An 18,500-nucleotide genomic window follows, 5' to 3' on the forward strand; every position below is an offset into this window, starting at 1 on the left:
ACTCCCATGCTGCTGTGCAAGTATGTGAAACATAGAACTGGTATTCAGTGAGAGACAAGAAAAATCTCAAGTACTTGAAGCAGCAAGGCTTCATTAAAACCTGAACCACTCCACAGGTTACTCTGAAATAGCAACAAATACAAGGCAGCTGTATGCTATCAAATATTCCAGCTACTTTATAATTTGGAAGTGTCATTAAAAATAATTTTTACTCAGACTTTCCCCCTGTCTTTAAAAAAAATCTTTAAAAATGAAACTTTCTGGAAATACAATTTGAGTAAAAGAAAAGCTATTTTTTAGTGAAAACTTGTGCGGTATTTTTAATCATATACTTTATAAAAGTGTGAATATTTTGCACCCTTTGAAAATCTAACTTTCTCCAAAAACACAGCTATCAGCTGGGCAATGAGTAATAAAAACACATTTGGAGAGCATTTTTTCAGTGAAAACACTTCACCAAAACATGTTATTTTCGGAAGTTTACAGAAGGTGTTTACAATACAGATGTGAGACAAAGTAATATCTAAATTTCATAACTGAATTTGTTCCCTGGAACTAATGAAAACAGTGAAAAATGTTTCATTAAAATTCTCAGCCAGTGGATCTGACTAACTGCAGGTGGCAAGCTCCTGAGAAAGCAATTCCCACTTTTAGGCCCATTTTTAGAGGGAAACCTTTTTATGCGCTTTCCTTTTCCTCCATAAAATGGAAGTAAAAACAATAAAACAACTAGGATAAATGCAGTGAACAGATTTGCACCCTTATGTAAAACCACAGCTGACCCAAAGTCTGAGTTGCATCTATTTGATCCTTTGAAATTTTATGTAGAAAGGAGGAAGCAAAGAGTCTGACAGGCAGTTTCTCTAAATATAGCTCAGTTATTAGCCCTAATATCAGTAGGACAAAGACAAAAGCGGTATGCCCAGGAAAAGTTCCACGAAATCATAAAATGAGTCTTCTTTTTCTTTTTTTTGAATCATGTATAATACCTATGGAAAAAATACCCTGCCAAGAACATTTGCAGGCACTTACCTGATTACTTGGATTTACACGAGGAGGCACGTGCAGTGAAACTGAAAGCTTGACAGCTTCCCATGATAATGAAAGTTGTGTTAATTCCTAAATTCTCCTGGAATATGGAACACTTGCCTGCCTCTAGTCCAACTGTAACCACTGCAGAACCCCACTGAAGCCACAGCTGGGTGTCTGAGCCTCCCCAGTGCATCCACAGTAAATGCAGTGATTATAAACAGGACCAACTACAAAGTTGCACAGATAAAGCAGTGAAAAATAAATTTAATTTGACTATAAAATTAAAAGTCTAATTTTTCCTTTTGAGCTACTTATATACAGATAAAGAATTATACCCTAAACAAAGAATGAAAAGCTAGGAGACTCAACAGGAAATCTTACCTTCAGTGTCTATAATGCCTATTAAGATTGCACGGCATTAGCCTGTCCCAGGTATGCATGCATTGGAAATTTAGGCTCAGCCATAGAATTGACCATACTTGAGCTATGAAACCCATCAGCTACAGCATTAGAGGCGCAGATCACTCTGGTCATACAGCAAATGTCACTGCTTGCAGTAATGAAACAAGCACAATTCTGAAATGATTCAGCCACTCTTGGGGTTTCTCAGCAATACGTTTTCCAACCCATTCCTAGCCCTTAGCCTCCTTGGTAAGACTGCCAAGTTATTAATGTATCTGTATATTGTAAGGATACCTAACTTCAGGAAAGGACTGCAGCCTGCAGTTTATTTCATGTAGTGCACAGCTGGCCGCTGGCCTACTTGCCCTGTGAGACCCTTGGTAAAATAAGACTATCTGGAGAAATACCTGTTTAATTAGAAGTCTGTTTAATTTGTTCATTCTATCAGTCAGAGGCTCTGTGTCTTTAAAGGTGGGTTGAGTTAACAAAATACAAGGCCTGTCCCTATTAAGAGAAAAATGCAAGTCAGAAATTAACCAAAAGAGATCAATCAGATACATGAAATTTTCTTCAAGAGAAAGCTTTTCATATATGACTGAAAGGCTCAGTCTTATACTTTAATATGCAGATTTGAGAGTTCTTCCATTCTAAAAAGTAACTTACAGTCTAAAATTGTCACATGATTTCAGCAAAGGAAGACTAAAACTTAAGTAATGGTAGTATTTTCTTTTAACATTCTTTCCAGTTATATCCTTTGTGCATCTTCTCACTTTTCCAAAACTAGGCAGGGGTAGCACGAATTAAAATAAAATCAAGATTATTCCCCCATTTATTTAAACTATTTCTAAGCCTCTAACTTTGACCTGCTAACTCTTCAAACACTTTACTTCTTCCAACTAAGTCAGGAAAACAGAAGCAGCAAAGAAAGTGTTTGCAAATCTAGTGGTTGTGGTTCACAGGGCCAGAGGCAATGGGCACAAACTGAAACATGGGAGGTTCCCTTGGAACATCAGGAAACACTTTTTCACTGGGAGGGTGACCAAGCACTGGCACAGGTTGCCCAGGGGGTTGTCTCCATCCTCGGAGATATTCAAAAGCCATCTGGGCATGGTCCTGGGCAACCCGCTCTAGGTGGGCCTGCCTGAGCAGATGGATGGATTCTGTGATATGGTTCATTATCCCGATCTTTACAAATACAGCTCTATCCACTGACTAATTGATGTTTCTTTCTCAAGATTTGGAAAGACTTTTATTTTTTTTCCTGAATCTGAAAACCAAAGTAACTAATTTTTCACTGATTTTTAATTGTTCTATTTCTGCAAAATGAATGAGGACTCTGTTCCTACAGACTCGACACTGTACAGGGTTGAAATCATCTGCATTCTGCTAAATATTTGCCCAGATATTAGTGGGCAGAGAACAAGCCTGGCAATGACGAGGAATGGGGCTCTTCCAGGAATTCTTTTGGTGTTGAATTTTATATAGAGACTGAAGGTCTTGAAACAACTTCTTTCTGTACTGCTTCTCTCCCTTTTGCTTTACGGCTGTGCTATAGCAACGGTGCCAGTGAAAGAAAGGGTATTGGACTGCTTATTTCTGCAAAGTACCTATGTTTTTAAATCCTTTCCAATACCAATCACTACTTTTTCCTCTTTGCAGTCAACATCATCCCCCCTCCATGCACAGGTATATCCCCCCCCAATCAAACACTCCAGAGGTGACATTGTACGTAAGAGAAAGTCATAACAGAAACAGCAGAAGGTAGTTTAGTTCACATTCCATTAATACCTTTAGCTTTCTTCTAATTTAAGTTGGAGGATTTTAACACAGTTTTTCAGCCATGGGTGGAGAGCAAATCACTGTAGAATTCAATGTATAAGTATAGGTTAATGTGCAAGTATTGAAAGAGGAGTGGGAGAACACTCTATTTTTGCAAGCACACAAAACAGTGGAGTTGTTTCCACGTATATATGGAAATGCCAACTCAAAGCCATCCCACACTGACTGTTATCACTCAGAATCCAGGTGCCCAGCCTTGTAACGAAGAACTATAAATGCCCTATGCTTACTGGCAAAAAAAGCAGTGTTAGGAGTTCTTCAGAACCTACACCTCCGACACAGACAAGAGGCAAATGAGGGAACATAATACTGGCATACAAAGTCAGAAGTGGCATGGAGAAAACTAGAGGATAACTGTTCATTCTTTCTTCCAACGGGAGAATGAGGAGACGCCAACTCAAACTGACAGCAAAGCAAAAAAGAGCTACTTTTACACACATGCAACCATGTTGGGGAATTCATTGTCACATGAAGCTGTAGGTATTTCCATAAAGCCCAAAAGTAACTAGCCTAATTAATGGAAGAAACTCCCATCTAAAATTATTAAATGCAGAGATATCACCCCAATTTAAAGTCTGTGGCAAAAATTAGCATAGGCTGGAGGCGCATACCAGGAAGTACGATCATATCTATTCTTGCCCTATCTTTGCATTTTTCCCTTAGCTAATACCCATTACTGGAGATTGAACGTTGGTCTTAACTCTTCGGTCTGACAGTACAAATACCCTGTCATTGCAGCAAGCAGAACATGCAATCACCGATCTGTTCCTTTCATCCCAAACCCTTCCCACTTCCTACAGAAGTATATGTGCAAATGTTGTTCCTCCTCCAGATTCCCTCTAATCACATATTCCTCATCCTACTGCAGACCTATGAAACACAGGCTTCCTATACAAGTAGTTCACAAGCTTATCAAGGGTGAGGGAACTACAGAAAGAGGCTTCCCAATCTGAAAAAAAAACCCCACCAAAAACCAAAAAAACCTGCCTTACTATTGCTGTGGGTACAAAAGCAAGAGTTGGGACAGAACTACTATTGCCTTTTCTGTCCTGTTCCCCTTAGCATCTGATGCTTTAAAGCTCTTACACAGAGGAGTGTTACCATTAGGTCAGCACCTGGCAAAGCTCCATGGAAAGAGGAGACAATATATTCAGCAAAGAAGTGACAAGAGTCATTGTCCACCTCCAAAGTTTTCATCAAATTAGCATGGAGGGGCTGGAGGAAGATTCCTCCACATCCTAGTGCATTCTGCCTTGCGAGAAGGACACATGCAAGAACTGCAGAGATCGTTCCTCTCGGTATCCATCTTCAAAACATCCCAAAGTCATCTCAGGACAGTAGTGCTATCCTGTCCACTTGCGCAGTGCAAGGGAGCCAAGTGCTGAAGCTGCAACTCAGCAAGTAGAGCCACAGGTGAAAGTGTCAATGCAGAACTGAGTGCTCTATTTAGATCTTCCTCTGCTCCAGGTACCCATCCAGCCCTGCCCTTACATCCCTGTACAGCAGTCCCCAAACATCTCCCTGTCCTGACTAGCAGCCATCAGGATTCCAGTACTTGGCACTTACAAAAGCTAACTGAAGGGTAGAACAAAAGGACCCTTGGGATCATCTAACCCCACGTGAGTTACTTTGTGCATTAAGCCCATCTCCAAAGGCAGACAGCATGTCATTAGGTTGCAGAATATTCTCCCCCAGGTCTGGGCATCTTTCCCAGGAGAGCACAGCGCACTGTGGACACAGCAGCCACTGCCACACAGGTAGATGGGACAGGTCATGGGCTGTTCTTCAGCCATAAGGCAAATGTGGACAGCCCAGCTTGCATTGCCATAGCTAAGCTCTCATCCACCTTAACCTCTAAACCATGCCCAAATATTACACACAAGACAGTGCTAGCTGGCCCAGGCATCAGCTGTCAAAGACTGTATTAACCCTTAACAGCATGGATGATCAGTTGCCACTGATTGGGCTTATGTCACAGGCCTATTTAGTTGACTAGTAATGACATTGCTGATTAGTCAGGAGGGAAAGTGCCTGATGCAGCAGTTGCAACACAGAGCTTCCAAGGTAAGTGTTCCAGACTACTTCACATGTAAGCAAACAACCTAAAAATCCTTTCAAGCATGGGTAAACTGAAATAACCTTGTGTCTTCAAGGTCCTTGTATGAACAGAACAATCTTCCCTCCCGCCCCTTTTTACAATCCTTGCCAGGTACAAGGCAGAAGTGACTACATAAATGCAGTATTTCTGCAGATCCCAAGAGCAGACAATACAACCTTTTGCATATGACTGCTTTTTTCATTTTGTCCTTGTTTTTGTTTTTTTTTTTTAAAAGGTGCCTGGAGTATGCCACACTAAGGGAGTTCTCATTTACAGCACAAACTCCAGACTAGAGCACAAGGATGAAGAACTATTACTATCAGTACCTCAGGCTCTGCTTGCTGCTTTTCAAGAGTCTTCTTTTGGAAGATCTACTCTATACTTTTATATGGGCCTTGAGAGGTACTAGAATTAGATCTTAAGCTAACACAGAGCTTCAGTGAATGTGTGTAAGTTTACCCACTCCAGCTTGTGTAGCAGTAACCAGGTATCTCTACATTGTTTTACACAAGGCAACATAACCTGTTCTCAAACCTGAACAAATTTGTAATTTAATACGGCACAACTAATACAGCTGCATTATGCTGCTAGAAGCAATAATTTAGTTCTCTAGGGAAGGAAAGTTTTAATTTTACCTAGCAACTGGGCACCAGAAAAAAATAAATTGCTATTCTGTGATCTACAGGGGACATATGAAGAACATTATGCTTTCAATCTGCCTTCAGAAAATAAACTTAGAACTGTCTCTTTGATCCTTTTAAAAATATACAGGGTTGGTTTTTCTTTTTTAAAGTTTAGATCTTAAAAGTAGCAGCAAGTAAGAACAATTACAGGGAAGTTTCATTTTGAAAACTTAAATCTATCAGGGTTAATTTAAAAAAAATCTTTTTTCAGTTTATGACTAGTTAAATACATGGCTGATAAACCTGTGAACTTGTTTATTGATGCCACATTCAAATTAACCAAAACACTTCTAGCAGCTCTTGTGTCCTCCAACTGGAGTCATGTACCATGAATAGCAATGTTTGGAGGCACGTATAGAGCAGTAAGGAGAGTCAGTGCAACTGTGTGAGAATATACATTTTTACTGCCAATATAGCAATTAGTTCCAGCAGGATCAATACAGATATCTGAGCATGTCCATAAAAAATTTGTTAAAATCACTGATGAGTTAGCTGCAGGAGTTTCTAAATTCCTTCATAGCCTTCCAGTTCAGGTGCTCTTAGATTTTACTGCCACATCCACAACAATAGCTTATGTCTCTCCCAAGAAAAATTACAAAAAAAATTCTTACTCAAGAGATCTTCTTGTGTATACTAAAAGGTAAATGTTTGTAATTTTGTGCCCTTTTATTTTTAACCACTTTAAACTCCTATTAAAAGATCAGTCCTGGTTAGTAAATTTGATGCCTGAAAACTGTTAACCAATTTCAGATCAACAGTATTGATAGAGATCTGCTGTGGCCAAAAGAAGTGGTAAGCAACATGCAGAAGAATCTTTTAGTCTGAAAATGTTAGGAACTCCTCCAGTCTAAGCACACACTGGAAAAAAATTAGAACCAGAAATAAGAAAGGAGGGCTATTAAGGTAGAAACTTTTGTAAGCTATGCACATTTGATTCAAATACCTTTCAAAACAAACATGAGATTCTCAGCTTAGCAGTTCACCTGCTTTCTATAGCTCAGTGGAGGTAACACAGATGGATTCTTCCACCCTCAGGTAATACTGCAGATAACACATTAGAATTTCTTCTCAGGCTTTTTCTGACTCCTCAATTTCTAGTCAGATTTCTTAGCAAGCAATCAGTCTATGCTCCCCAGAAAAGACTACTAAATTCATATTAAGGTTAAATCCCAGTAAAAGGGGAGACTGCCTCAGCAAACTACAGAAAGCAAATATCTCATGGATAACTATCTGTAGCTTGGCACACAACAGAACATTTTCTATATTATTTATCTTAATCACCAAATTTCTGAGGTAGGATTAGGCTGTATATGAAATAAAGACAGCCCAGGAATTTTTTAAAACCTCTTCATCATACTTCTATTGGACACTCTAGCAGAAGCTCAGAATGTTTGCTTCCAGGGCTGGATGCCAATTCTGCTGATACTTTTTTGCTGCTGCTATAGAAAAGGCTATCATCTTCACCAAAGTTCATTCCTGCGCCAGCCTTCAAAATAGTCAAGGAGAGAAGAGCAAGTTCAACAGAGCCTATTTCTGCAGAATCAAGATCTTTCTGAACATGAAAAATGGTTATGGTTCTTCTGAGAATACTATACAAAGAAGTACAGTTGATTTTTAGCCCCGTTGTGTTAACTGTGAGTAGGAAAGATCTTCACATAAAATAACACTCACCTTTCACCTTTCTCTAACTTCTACTTTATTGCCTGGAACTTTCCAGCACAGAGCACCCAGTATCAACACAGAAATGGGGAAGAAAGTATTTCCCTTCCACATCTGAAACAAGCTGAAGCCCAACTAGCTGACATTCCTGATAGATTTGCAATTTAGCTAATCAGTGACTCTTATTTGCAGGCTCTGTCCCCAATTTCTGAAGAGCAAATGACAGCTATCAAACCACATCAATTACAGGAACTGGTCTTGTTTTTACAACTCCACAGGTATTTGAATTTCATTATTATATCCTTGAGTCCCAGACAGAGAAAAATTTCCCAGAGACCTTTTTTTCTTCCCTTCACTGAAGTTTCATATACTATTGCTCTTACAGCCCTTCTGGGATTAATACTGAATGGGTATGTAGTCTTTTGTAATTTTGTATTTTTGTCTTGGCTCTTGGGATGTTTAAATGCATAACTCTTCTGGGGAAAGCAAAACAGGACTAGTACAGAAGAGGATGAATAGGATCTTTAGGAGATCAGAACAGAGCTGAGGACTACACAATAGTTTTGGATACCAAGGTCTCAACCTTGGCCCTGAGTAAGAAAGCTCATTCTGGGAGATAGTCCAAGCTTCCACAAATGATCTGCTCTTTCTATAGAAATTATAATTTCAGTGAAAGAACAAATATGCATACTCCTTTTATCAATTTAAAAGCATTTTTCCTAGTTGAGAATCAAAAACACTTTTAAGATTTCCTGGTCACACTTCAGTGGAATCACAGCTAGAAAGCCCAAACTAGCCTTTAGGGAAAAGCAGCAGGTAAGCCTAAGAGGCAAAACACCTCCAGGAGCACTACCACAGAATTACAGAATACCTCTCCTTGGTAGAGCATTTTCTTTTCTTACAGGTAGGTGAGGATACAACACAGTATCATTATAGGCAACCATACTGGTCACTGTTAAACTTCTTCAACCCAAACCAGAAGCTAAGTGGCTTTTTCCTTTGAAAGTTAGTGCAGTCAGGTAATAGCAATCAGGAAGAAAATGGTCCTTACATCACAGCTCACTAATGACATATTGCTCACAAGACCTTCCACATAACCATGTTAGAACTTAAAACTTGAAATCAAAAGGGCCAAAGTATGACATCACCCCACAGTATGTCAACAGCCTCAGAACTGCTGCCCTGAGGCCAGAGGCTGGGAGCACTACAGAGCATTTCACTTCTCAGGGTAGGAAGTTAGGCTCCTGTCACAGCAGAAGATGTAGCAGTATGGATTTTGAGCAGAAAAAAAATCTTTATTCCGAACACCTACTTTTTGACTCCTTTGGTGGAAGATATTTCATTTAGTAAGTATTTGACTATTTACTCCTCCAATAGTCTAAGACTCAATTCGCACTTAAAGAGTCTAATATCCAGATACCCTAGTCTTGTGTGCAATGAATACCCTTTCCTTACAGGACTATCTTCTCTCCCTGTGGCAAGTCATAGGCACCATAGGCTGCCACATTCAGACAACCCTAAGAGGTTTAAGTGTTAAGAGGCATATCCTCAGAAATAGGGCAGGAACATCTAAAAGGATGTTTCTCCTCCTGCCATCTTATCAGGCAGTAGCACTGGTGGTCTTCAGTTCTTGATAATTTCAGATCCTTACAAGAACAAGTGAGGTCTCTCTCCAAATCTGTGGAACTCCTGGCAAACCATCTTTCTTCATATTTGTAAGCTAAAAGCAACAGAACTTAAATTCAAGTACAGGTAAATGAAGACAAGCCAATTCTGGCAACTGTAACCATACTTCAAAAACATGTTTTCAAAACCCCACTGTTCCCCCCCCCCAAGTTTTTGGGGGGGCAAACATTCTCAGCACTGTGATACCATTTATTATAAAATACTATTTTAAGATGTTCTGAAGATAACTCCTGTTCCTGCCGTTAAACTTATTTTATATTATGTGGTTTATAATCTGTAAAACAGGAAGAGGGGGGAGCATTAATTCCCACAAACCAAGCCTCTTTTTTGCTTGCAACAGCAAATAGGTAGCTTAATACAATTTTCAGAAACTACATAATCCAACTACTTTCAGCAAATGTTTACTCTAAGATACACTGGGGAATGAATAATTATATTCTGAACTGTTTAACTTGTGAAGTCCAAATGACATTAAGAACTGCCACTCACTGTGTTTCAATATCGCACTCTTCTAATGGAGTGCAAGAAATTAAACTAAGATAGTGAAGCAATTTGCTTTATTTTCTGCTGCAGAAAATGACCTAACTACTAGACAGAGCTAACACACTTAGAGTTTAATTCTCAAATGTTTCTTTCAGGTCTCTACTATCTGCAACATCCCTCATTCTGACTGAAAAAAACAAACAACTAAGGCTAGAGCAAATTATTTCCTATTTTGTCAAAGTAAGATGAAGTACACTCATTTAATGGTAGCTATGTATTCTTCCTCTTCAATGATCTTAAGATTATTTAAAAATACAACCTTTATTTTTTAATCAACTTACCAGTTTCAACATAAAGTCTAAGCATTTCCTATTTAGTCTGTTCCATCTCTTCCTAGCTTCCTTCCACATATATAAAACAATGACTGGACTTTATTTTAGGACAGATTTTAATCATTCTTCACCCGCAACCATAAAGCTAGTACCATCATTGCTGGGACAATATTCCTTCAGTTACTGAGAACTTCAATAACCACCATTTTTTTTCCTTGTGATTGGTCTGGTGAGAAGGCTGAAGTGTAGCTCAGGGGTACTCAAGGTAAGAGCACCCATCAGTATTTCAGATTTTCACCTCCAACACAGCTCAAACAGTAAAGCTGGCCTAGCACTGGGGCCTTAACGGGACTCCATTTATCACGGTTTTCATTAATGTGAGTTGAAAATGCCATTGGCTTCAAAGAGGAAAAAAATCTTTTACTTTAGCCCCTTCCCAATCTCCCTGGCTCTGCAATTACTAAAATATGCACTATTTCATGTATTTTACAGCCCACATAACATTCAAATACAAATTAAAATCTCCTCAGGAAATTCCCATGCAAACTGCTGGAAAGGCTCTCTATACTTCTGCTGTTCCTTATACTGGTCATCCTCAGACAGAATACTGAGCGAGGCAGACTTTGTCCCACTCAATACAGCCATTCTTCTGAGCATCAAACACCACTTTGTCCTCCAGAGCCTGCAGGAAGTTTGAAACAATGGCAGAGAAGTACTGTCTTCATAGCCCCGATAACTCAACTGGACTGTCAACTAAAAAGCCACATGATGTTTGAAAGAAAGTGGAATTCATCATTTTAATATTACTTTTCCAGTTTATATCCTCCAAGAGAAAACAGACAAGGGCAGACAAGCAAAAATGCTTGTCATACCAGTTCTAATAACAAAGTACTGCAAATATAAATCATTGGACACATTTATTTATACAGCATACAAAGGCCTCCATCTATACTCTACTCACCTGAAATTACCATTCATACATTAAATTCATTCATACTCCAGATTATAACTCAAAACTTTGTCCTCTGAACTGTGAGAGGGGGTGTGCAGAAAAACTACAGACCCAAAGTCAGGGTTAAATACTCTCCAATAAAGAGAATACCTTTCCTTGGGCAAAGTCTAACACTTTGCTCACTCTGCTGTGTCCATGTCTGACTGTCTTAAGGAGTCCCTCTCTCTACCAACTGTTACTTAATTTCAATGCCCATTTTTAATCAGTAAAATTCATACCCAAACTTTATACGGCAGGTTTATACAATTAAGAGCTTGCCTACACCAGAAGGCAGCAACCCCACTGAAGCTGGCACACGATACAGCTGCAGCCAAGGCAGCACACTTCTCTGCAGGCTGGTAGCTTGACAGTGCAGCTTACACTGCAATTTCTGTTCACCAGGATCTGTTGCTTCAAGCAGGCTTCACACCAGCAAACGCATTCACATAGCAGTGGGGGTGCTGTGGAGAGATAACCACTGCTAGCTTAGTTTCGCTCACTTGCAACCCTGTTTACAGATCTACAGCCTCCACCGGCAAGACAAGTTCTTCAGCAACAGACAAAACCTCCCACCTTAACAGGGACCTCATTACTTAAATGGTAGTAAAGCATTTATGCAAAGCCAACTCTTCTATCTTTGTTGTGGCAGCAAGGTATTCCTCTTGCTTGTCACTCATTTAACTCAAAAAAGGGTCTGCTTTTTTTTGCCCAGCTACTAAGACCGATACATGGCAATATTCCAGAACAAAGTTTGTCTAACCATTGATTTCCTGGACCACAGCCCAACAGCCATGTGACACTTCTAAGTTCAACACTAATGATGGTTACTGCAAGATTTCACCAGACTATTTAAAGCACCAAATGCAAAATGCTTTCATGCTGTCTACTGCACAGTCAAGTCAAAGCTTTAAATCTAGCAAGCTATTTTCTAAAAGTGACGTTTAATAAAGTACTTTTGCACAGAGAAATCTCATGCCACGTGTTCCGAATGTGTCATGCAGTAACTCTTCAGAACTACATCTCCTCTCAATCACTTGTATAAAACATCTTACCAGACTCAAAAAACATACCAGAACTAAATCCACAAGTGGTTTGCAAACACATCATCCCCCACCCACCAAGCAAAAAAGCCATTACAAGTATTACTCTTTCCATCTTAAAATTAGTTACAAAAATGATCTCCCTACATCATTTTCACTAGTTCTATATTCCAAAACCTGTGCAGTATCATGGTTAAAATGTTTGTTCATTTTTGTGAACATCTCTTTCTACACTATTAATACACTTTTTTCATCTTCTGCAGCCCTAAACCACAGGAGCATTCATGCAGAAAGGTATCCAGCTAAATAGCCAATATGCCATATCACTGGCCACATCTACCTTTTTCTATGCCAAGCGAGAGGTACCTTTCTCGTGATTAAACACTGCTAGTGCCAATAGGCCTCAACCACCTGATAGGCATGATAACATTCTCTGGCACCCTTTATCCATCTAATAGTGTCAATCCTAGATCAGAGACCATGCCCAAGGAATGTTTTAGAACATACAGCACGTTGATGTGAAGTACTCTGGGTACCTGAAGTGCCACCCACAATCCTGAATATCAGTCTTTGATCCCAGAAATCACATGAACTCATTCTCCTCAACCTTACTGGACATAGCAGTACCTCCTTAAAAGCTTCCATATTTCGTGTTAGTGTCAGCCCAAAGGATAAAAAGATGGTACCTTTACACTCCAAAATGCATGCCACACACTTTTCTGGCCCTGTAATGCAAGTCATATACAGATTCTTTTAGAGCATCTAACAAAGTACTTACCAAGTATCACTGTTGTATTGCTTATTTCTCTGGTCTTCGACATCTTTTTTCCTCCAGGAGGCTGACCTAGCTAGGACTGGCAACTTCCTGACCTACCATCAAAGCAGCTTCACTAGATGCTGTCAGCAGCATCCAGACTTTTCATGGAACTGCAGTGGGCAAAAGATGGAAACTGGTCCCTTCCCACTTCTGAAGTGCATAATCACTAATAAAGTTTGTTGTCCAGGAGTCACTCGAGCACAATGTGGAGTATCACATGTCCAGTATGTGCTGTACCAGTCGGTGCCACAAGGTCACGTTGCCTCTTGGCAAGCACAAGCTGTCAAAGAACACCGTGGTGCAACTACAGACCTCATGTGCAACAGCTAGGTTTTTCACATCCTCATCTTTATTCAAGAAAGAACATGTACAAAACATGGCACATGGAAATACTTACCCTTTTCAGTAACATTTAACAGAAATAATAAATCATTGAAAGCAATGAAAGGAAAACTGTTCCGTAGTAAATTTCTGCAGATTTTGATATATCCGCTAGACTGATTTACACAGCTGCTTGCTCAAAAGGAGCAGCCTTTAGCCAAAGTAGCTGGTTACTGCTTATTAACAATAACCAAAGCATAGGAGATGCTCAGTGAGCCAATACACTCCTGGATTTCAGTCAGCTTAAGTGTACATTTTAGTACTCAGATACTTATTTTTGACATTCCCAATGCTTTAGGTGCTGCTACTACTAGTGTTTTGCACTTCACGATACTGCTTGGACAGAAAATTGGGCTTTTCATGGAATTTGTCATTTAGAGATATGCACATTTCATGAACTATAGGAATTCCTCCAACTCTCCAAAGGAAGAGAGCTGCTGGCATCCAATGCTGTCATTTTTGGCTGAAGACTATAGGGTATTTTTTCTGTATTTTGGAATGATTCTGCAACTGTAGCAATATCAATTTTTAAGTATCATGCCATTCTGTTTCTTCCTTCATAAACCATTCCTGACAATTAGGTTTGAGAGTCCTGCTTTAAAGCAGACCGCAGTTTATGTACATAATGATTTGTCTTTAAAAGCCAACTTAATCTGTGACCAATTTGTGATCCTTCATTCCTCTGTGGAAGAGTGTCAATTTGCTGAATACAGCAAATATGCTGTTACTACGATACAGGACCATTACGTTTTCAAGTGAATCCTCAAAGCAAAAGTTCCAACGTGTGTACTCCCGTCTCCCACTACTGACCTCTTTCCCCTCACAGCAAGCAGGTAACACTGCCAGCATACACCTCAAAGGGCAGTTCCACTGTTCTGGCACTGGTCTTTTCATGCTGAAGTGGCAGCCCACAAAAGCCCAGTTCCTCTCTCCCCTCACTAGATACAGACAGCAATGCAAGCTTTAGACCTTGCCTTTTCTGTAACCATGACTTTCCTCATGACACTTGAATTTTTCTTACAAGTGTTTCACATTTATGCTTCTGTACCACCACAACCTCGTCTACTTCCTCCCATCTCCTGAATGACACCACCCTCAAAAAGCTGACTCATTGGTTTGAATGTGTACCCATTTTGCTTTCTCCCCATCTTTACAGGGCCTACCTGTGAGTTCTGTTATTTTGAGTTATTACAGATGTTCAGTATCAGCAAGTCTATATACCCTTATGATATTTTAAAAGGGCAAATACTCTCAGGGATTTTTCCATGTATTGAAGCTCAACACTTATTTCTCTAATATTGCTGCTACCCTTCCTACAGAGGGCAGCTCAGTGTTTTGGGAAAAGGTCTATTTTAAATACACAGAGACAGTGATTTTGGTTCACATGCAGTTTCTGAAAACAGTATCCGCTTAACAAAACTGCAGCAGCTGCCTTAGCAGGCTTCTAAAAGCATGGCATCCCACTCCAAGCCACAAAAACTCTTCAGGTGTTATACTTCCAGTTACAGATCATCCACATTTGTCTGGCAGCACTGACAAAGCGTTCCAACTCATCACTGGAAAAAGAGAACAAGGTCTAAGTAAAATGGTTCATTTGAGGGAAAAATTTCAATTTGCAAGTAAGCACACAACACTTAATACATTAAGGTGTTACTGTTTCTGTAACAAAACCTACAACCCCACAGACATAACACTTTTCAGTAAGTTTAAATCAAATCTTTTTGTCTCATCTCAGATTCCGGATCCGTATTAGGTTTTTCAACAAAGAATTCAGGTTCGGGATAGGATCATCACAGATGAGACAAAAGCAATACAGAAAAATTTAATAGGAAATGTATGGTTTTCCTATAGGGTTTCTGATTGCAATAAAATAAATTAAACATTCTCTAGTCCTTTGACATGTTTCAATAATAATGTACAATTATTTAAAACTACATGTAGGTTTGAAAGCTAACCAAGGTTAGGCACAGCTATCAGCACACATCGGGCCTTGGGGAACAAGTGTTCTTAAATTCCAACTATGTACAGAATTAGTTACTGTACTGTCCTGGTTTCAACTGGGATAGAGTTAATTTTCTTCCTAGTAGCTGGTACAGTGCGTTTTGGATTTAGTGTGAGAATAATGTTGATAACCCACTGATGTTTTAGGCTGTTGTTAAGTGGCACTTATCCCAAGGCTAGGACTTTTCAGTTTCCCATGGTCTGCCAGTGAGGAGGTGCACAAGAAGCTGGGAGGGAGCACAGCCAGGACAGCTGACTCAAACTAGCTAAAGGGATATGAACTGTAAGCACAGAGTTCCTTTAGACTTAAGGTGAGAATATGTTTAGCTTTTCAGTTGCATACCTGAGTAAGCTAAAAGTATTTGTTCCTACATTTTTGACCATTTTCCTGTGTAAAAAAAAAAAAAAGACATTAGTTCAGAAAAATTTTCTTCCAGCACTCAAAATACAACTTGCCATCTATTTAGTCTCTCATACAGACCAAACCGCATTATCAAACTTGTGTTGGATTAGTACCAGTACTCTACAATTTCTGTGAGACTTAACTTAGAAGTGTCGTCATGCCACAGTAAAATTTGTTTTGCTTCTCTTGCCCAGCTCAACTTGGCTATGAACTACGACAGGCAACTAACCAATCAAGTATAATTCCCCCTCTCCTACGAGAATTTGTCAAAAAGATCATATCTGAAAATTAGCTAACAACTGGCTCTCACCTTCTATCAAAACATTAAAAACTCCAGAAGCTAAAAATCCACCAACAAGCAAGCATTAAATAAGAAACTACATCCAGACCACATTTTTCTACATACAACTCTCCTGCAAGCAACAGGAAAATTGAGACTACCTCTAAACTAGAACTGCAAATTCAAAAAAAGGCCAAGATAGATCATTGAATGTTTCACCCTGTTTTCCATTATGCAGATACACACAAACCCCACTCCACTTCAGATATGCCATTTGTAATACAACAGTTTACATGTCACCTCCTGCTTATAAATGGGGTTGACAACAATGCAATTTTTTAAAGCAGGCATTTAAAAATTATCATTAGTTATTTAAACCAGTTTTGCTGAGTTTCAAGGTATGTACAGGCCATGAAGCCCACGATCTTCAAACATATCACCTGTTCTGGTGTTAGAGTAGTCTAAAGTCAGATTCACATGTGTTTTTCATCAAGCAATCGGTCAGGTTTGGGATAGGTGCTTCATTCATCAGACATACCAATGGTTTTAAGCCATTTTTAATGGTTTTAGTCACTCCCACATCAAGCGTTTAAATTAATCGTAACATTTATTGGAATTCATACCTTCAACTGAGAAGCAGCACCCAAGCATCTCTGCAGAGACATAAAATGCACTGGTTAGTTACACTAGCAAGGCTTGTTACTTCCAACCTTTCTTTACATCAGCCATGTAAGTCACTCCACTTCCTACTTGTAATATTGCCTGTCTAAACAATACAGCATTTTATAGGTAGCACTGCTGCACAAGAAGTTTCACTCACACATTTGAACTTCACATAGTGGGACAAAGCCTGTTGTTCAAAAGAAACTCCTGGTAGTTAGGAAGTTATTTAAAGGTACCTTTCATTAATATGGAATGGAATAAAAATACAGATGTTGTAGTACAACAGGAAAGTTAGAACTTGTCCTCAGATTTTAGATTTTAACTTCCTAACTAAAAACAACCTGCAGATACTCAAGAACCACTGCAATTAAAGTGAATTTCATTGGAAAAGATTAGATTCAGGTACCTGGGTAAGAATGAAGTTCTCGGGAGAAACCACTACCAATACTCTCAATGCACATTAAGTGTTCACAAGCATGCTTTTTGCCTGCTGCAAGTATAATGTTATACTAGCCCTTCTGAATTAGTTTAGCTGTGGAGCTGAAACAGCTTTAATATAATTAGAATTCATTGCAGTTCACAATCAAATTCCACCTTTAATCATTAACATTACTTTTCCTAAATGCTCACATCTGAGTGAGCCCCAAGTTAACTATCCTAAGAGGGTCAAAGTGCAAATGCCATCACTAGCTTTCAAACACCAGCAACACTTCCTTAGCAGGGCACTTAATACCTGGCTAATGTTTGTTATTTACCCACTATAAGGCAGGATACCTCACATATAGGCATCTAACACTTCCCTCTCTCTCTGCTCTTTAAAGATGCTAGCTTTTGCAACAGCACATACCCATGTCAACATGGGGCTGAGGAGAGTTTAAATAATGCACCAACATTCTTATTCACAACCTGGAACATGGTGGCATCTAGCCTGTACCCAGCGACAGCAATGAAATTAACACCAACTGGGATAATGACTGAAAGACTAAGTGACTTCTGGAAAGAATTATTTAAGTGGTTTCATCTCAGTAGCCAGATCCGTATGAAGTTTCTCATCAACATATCAGGTTTGGCAGTTTCATCATGATTCACCACTTAAGTATCAGTAACTGGGAACTGTAGCACAATTCATACACTCATATATTCCACAAAATAAGCTTTATTGTCTTTCATATGCAGATGTACTGAAAAGGGAATACATTACAATTAACAAAAATTTTCAGCTGCTTAATCAATAAATATTACCTCTATCTGTTGTACTACAGCTGCCAGGAAATCCTTCACCAGGACACCTGACATTCCCATTGTTAGAAACTGTTCATGCCATTCTAGAAATCTGAGTAAAATAATCAATTACAACATGTTAATGTGTAATACAGCACAACCCATTCAGAACAACCAAGTTTTACTCTCATGGATCCCCCTTCCTCCCACCCACTGATTGTAAGCATTTGAGTAAAATTAAACTGACTACAGATCCTGAAGTTATTTCTTAGCATTTCCAAAAGGTGATAATATCAACTATACTCTTCAAAAAATTGGAACCCCATGTGCCTGTTTATATTAACAAGTCTCTAGATGTCCCCTTTGTTTTCTTCACCTAAACACCTTCTTATACCAATCTCCCAACAAAGTGCAAATTCACAATTAAAAGCCATCTAGAGGTAATTTTTGTCAGATTTAGGGTGAACACTTCAGATAGGCATATTTTAC

At 39.2% G+C, this 18,500-nt stretch overlaps 1 protein-coding gene and 2 non-coding genes across 8 annotated transcripts in view; all 3 read right to left on the reverse strand.

Annotated features, from left to right (window-relative positions):
• The window catches only part of SYNCRIP (synaptotagmin binding cytoplasmic RNA interacting protein), a 49,731-nt gene that overhangs the window by 28,124 nt on the left and 3,107 nt on the right, over positions 1-18,500 (reverse strand). For 3 of the 6 annotated variants that reach the window (XM_075046564.1, XM_075046563.1, XM_075046561.1), the window contains exon 1: positions 13,024-13,196. The gene's annotated coding sequence lies outside the window, so the exon portion shown is untranslated. Of the gene's footprint in view, positions 1-1,923; positions 1,939-13,023; positions 15,000-15,787; positions 15,833-16,750; positions 16,781-18,032; positions 18,124-18,500 lie in introns of those variants that run through there. The other 3 variants (XR_012653044.1, XM_075046566.1, XM_075046565.1) reach the window with 3 other exon arrangements.
• On the reverse strand, positions 15,172-15,242 carry LOC142039904 (small nucleolar RNA SNORD50). The gene has a single exon (XR_012653087.1). It is a non-coding gene; the product is annotated as a small nucleolar RNA SNORD50 (small nucleolar RNA).
• On the reverse strand, positions 17,810-17,876 carry LOC142039905 (small nucleolar RNA SNORD50). Its single transcript, XR_012653088.1, has one exon. It is a non-coding gene; the product is annotated as a small nucleolar RNA SNORD50 (small nucleolar RNA).

The sequence above is a fragment of the Buteo buteo genome, chromosome 15 (assembly GCF_964188355.1).
Source record: "Buteo buteo chromosome 15, bButBut1.hap1.1, whole genome shotgun sequence".
In the NCBI taxonomy this organism is placed as follows: Eukaryota; Metazoa; Chordata; class Aves; order Accipitriformes; family Accipitridae; genus Buteo; species Buteo buteo.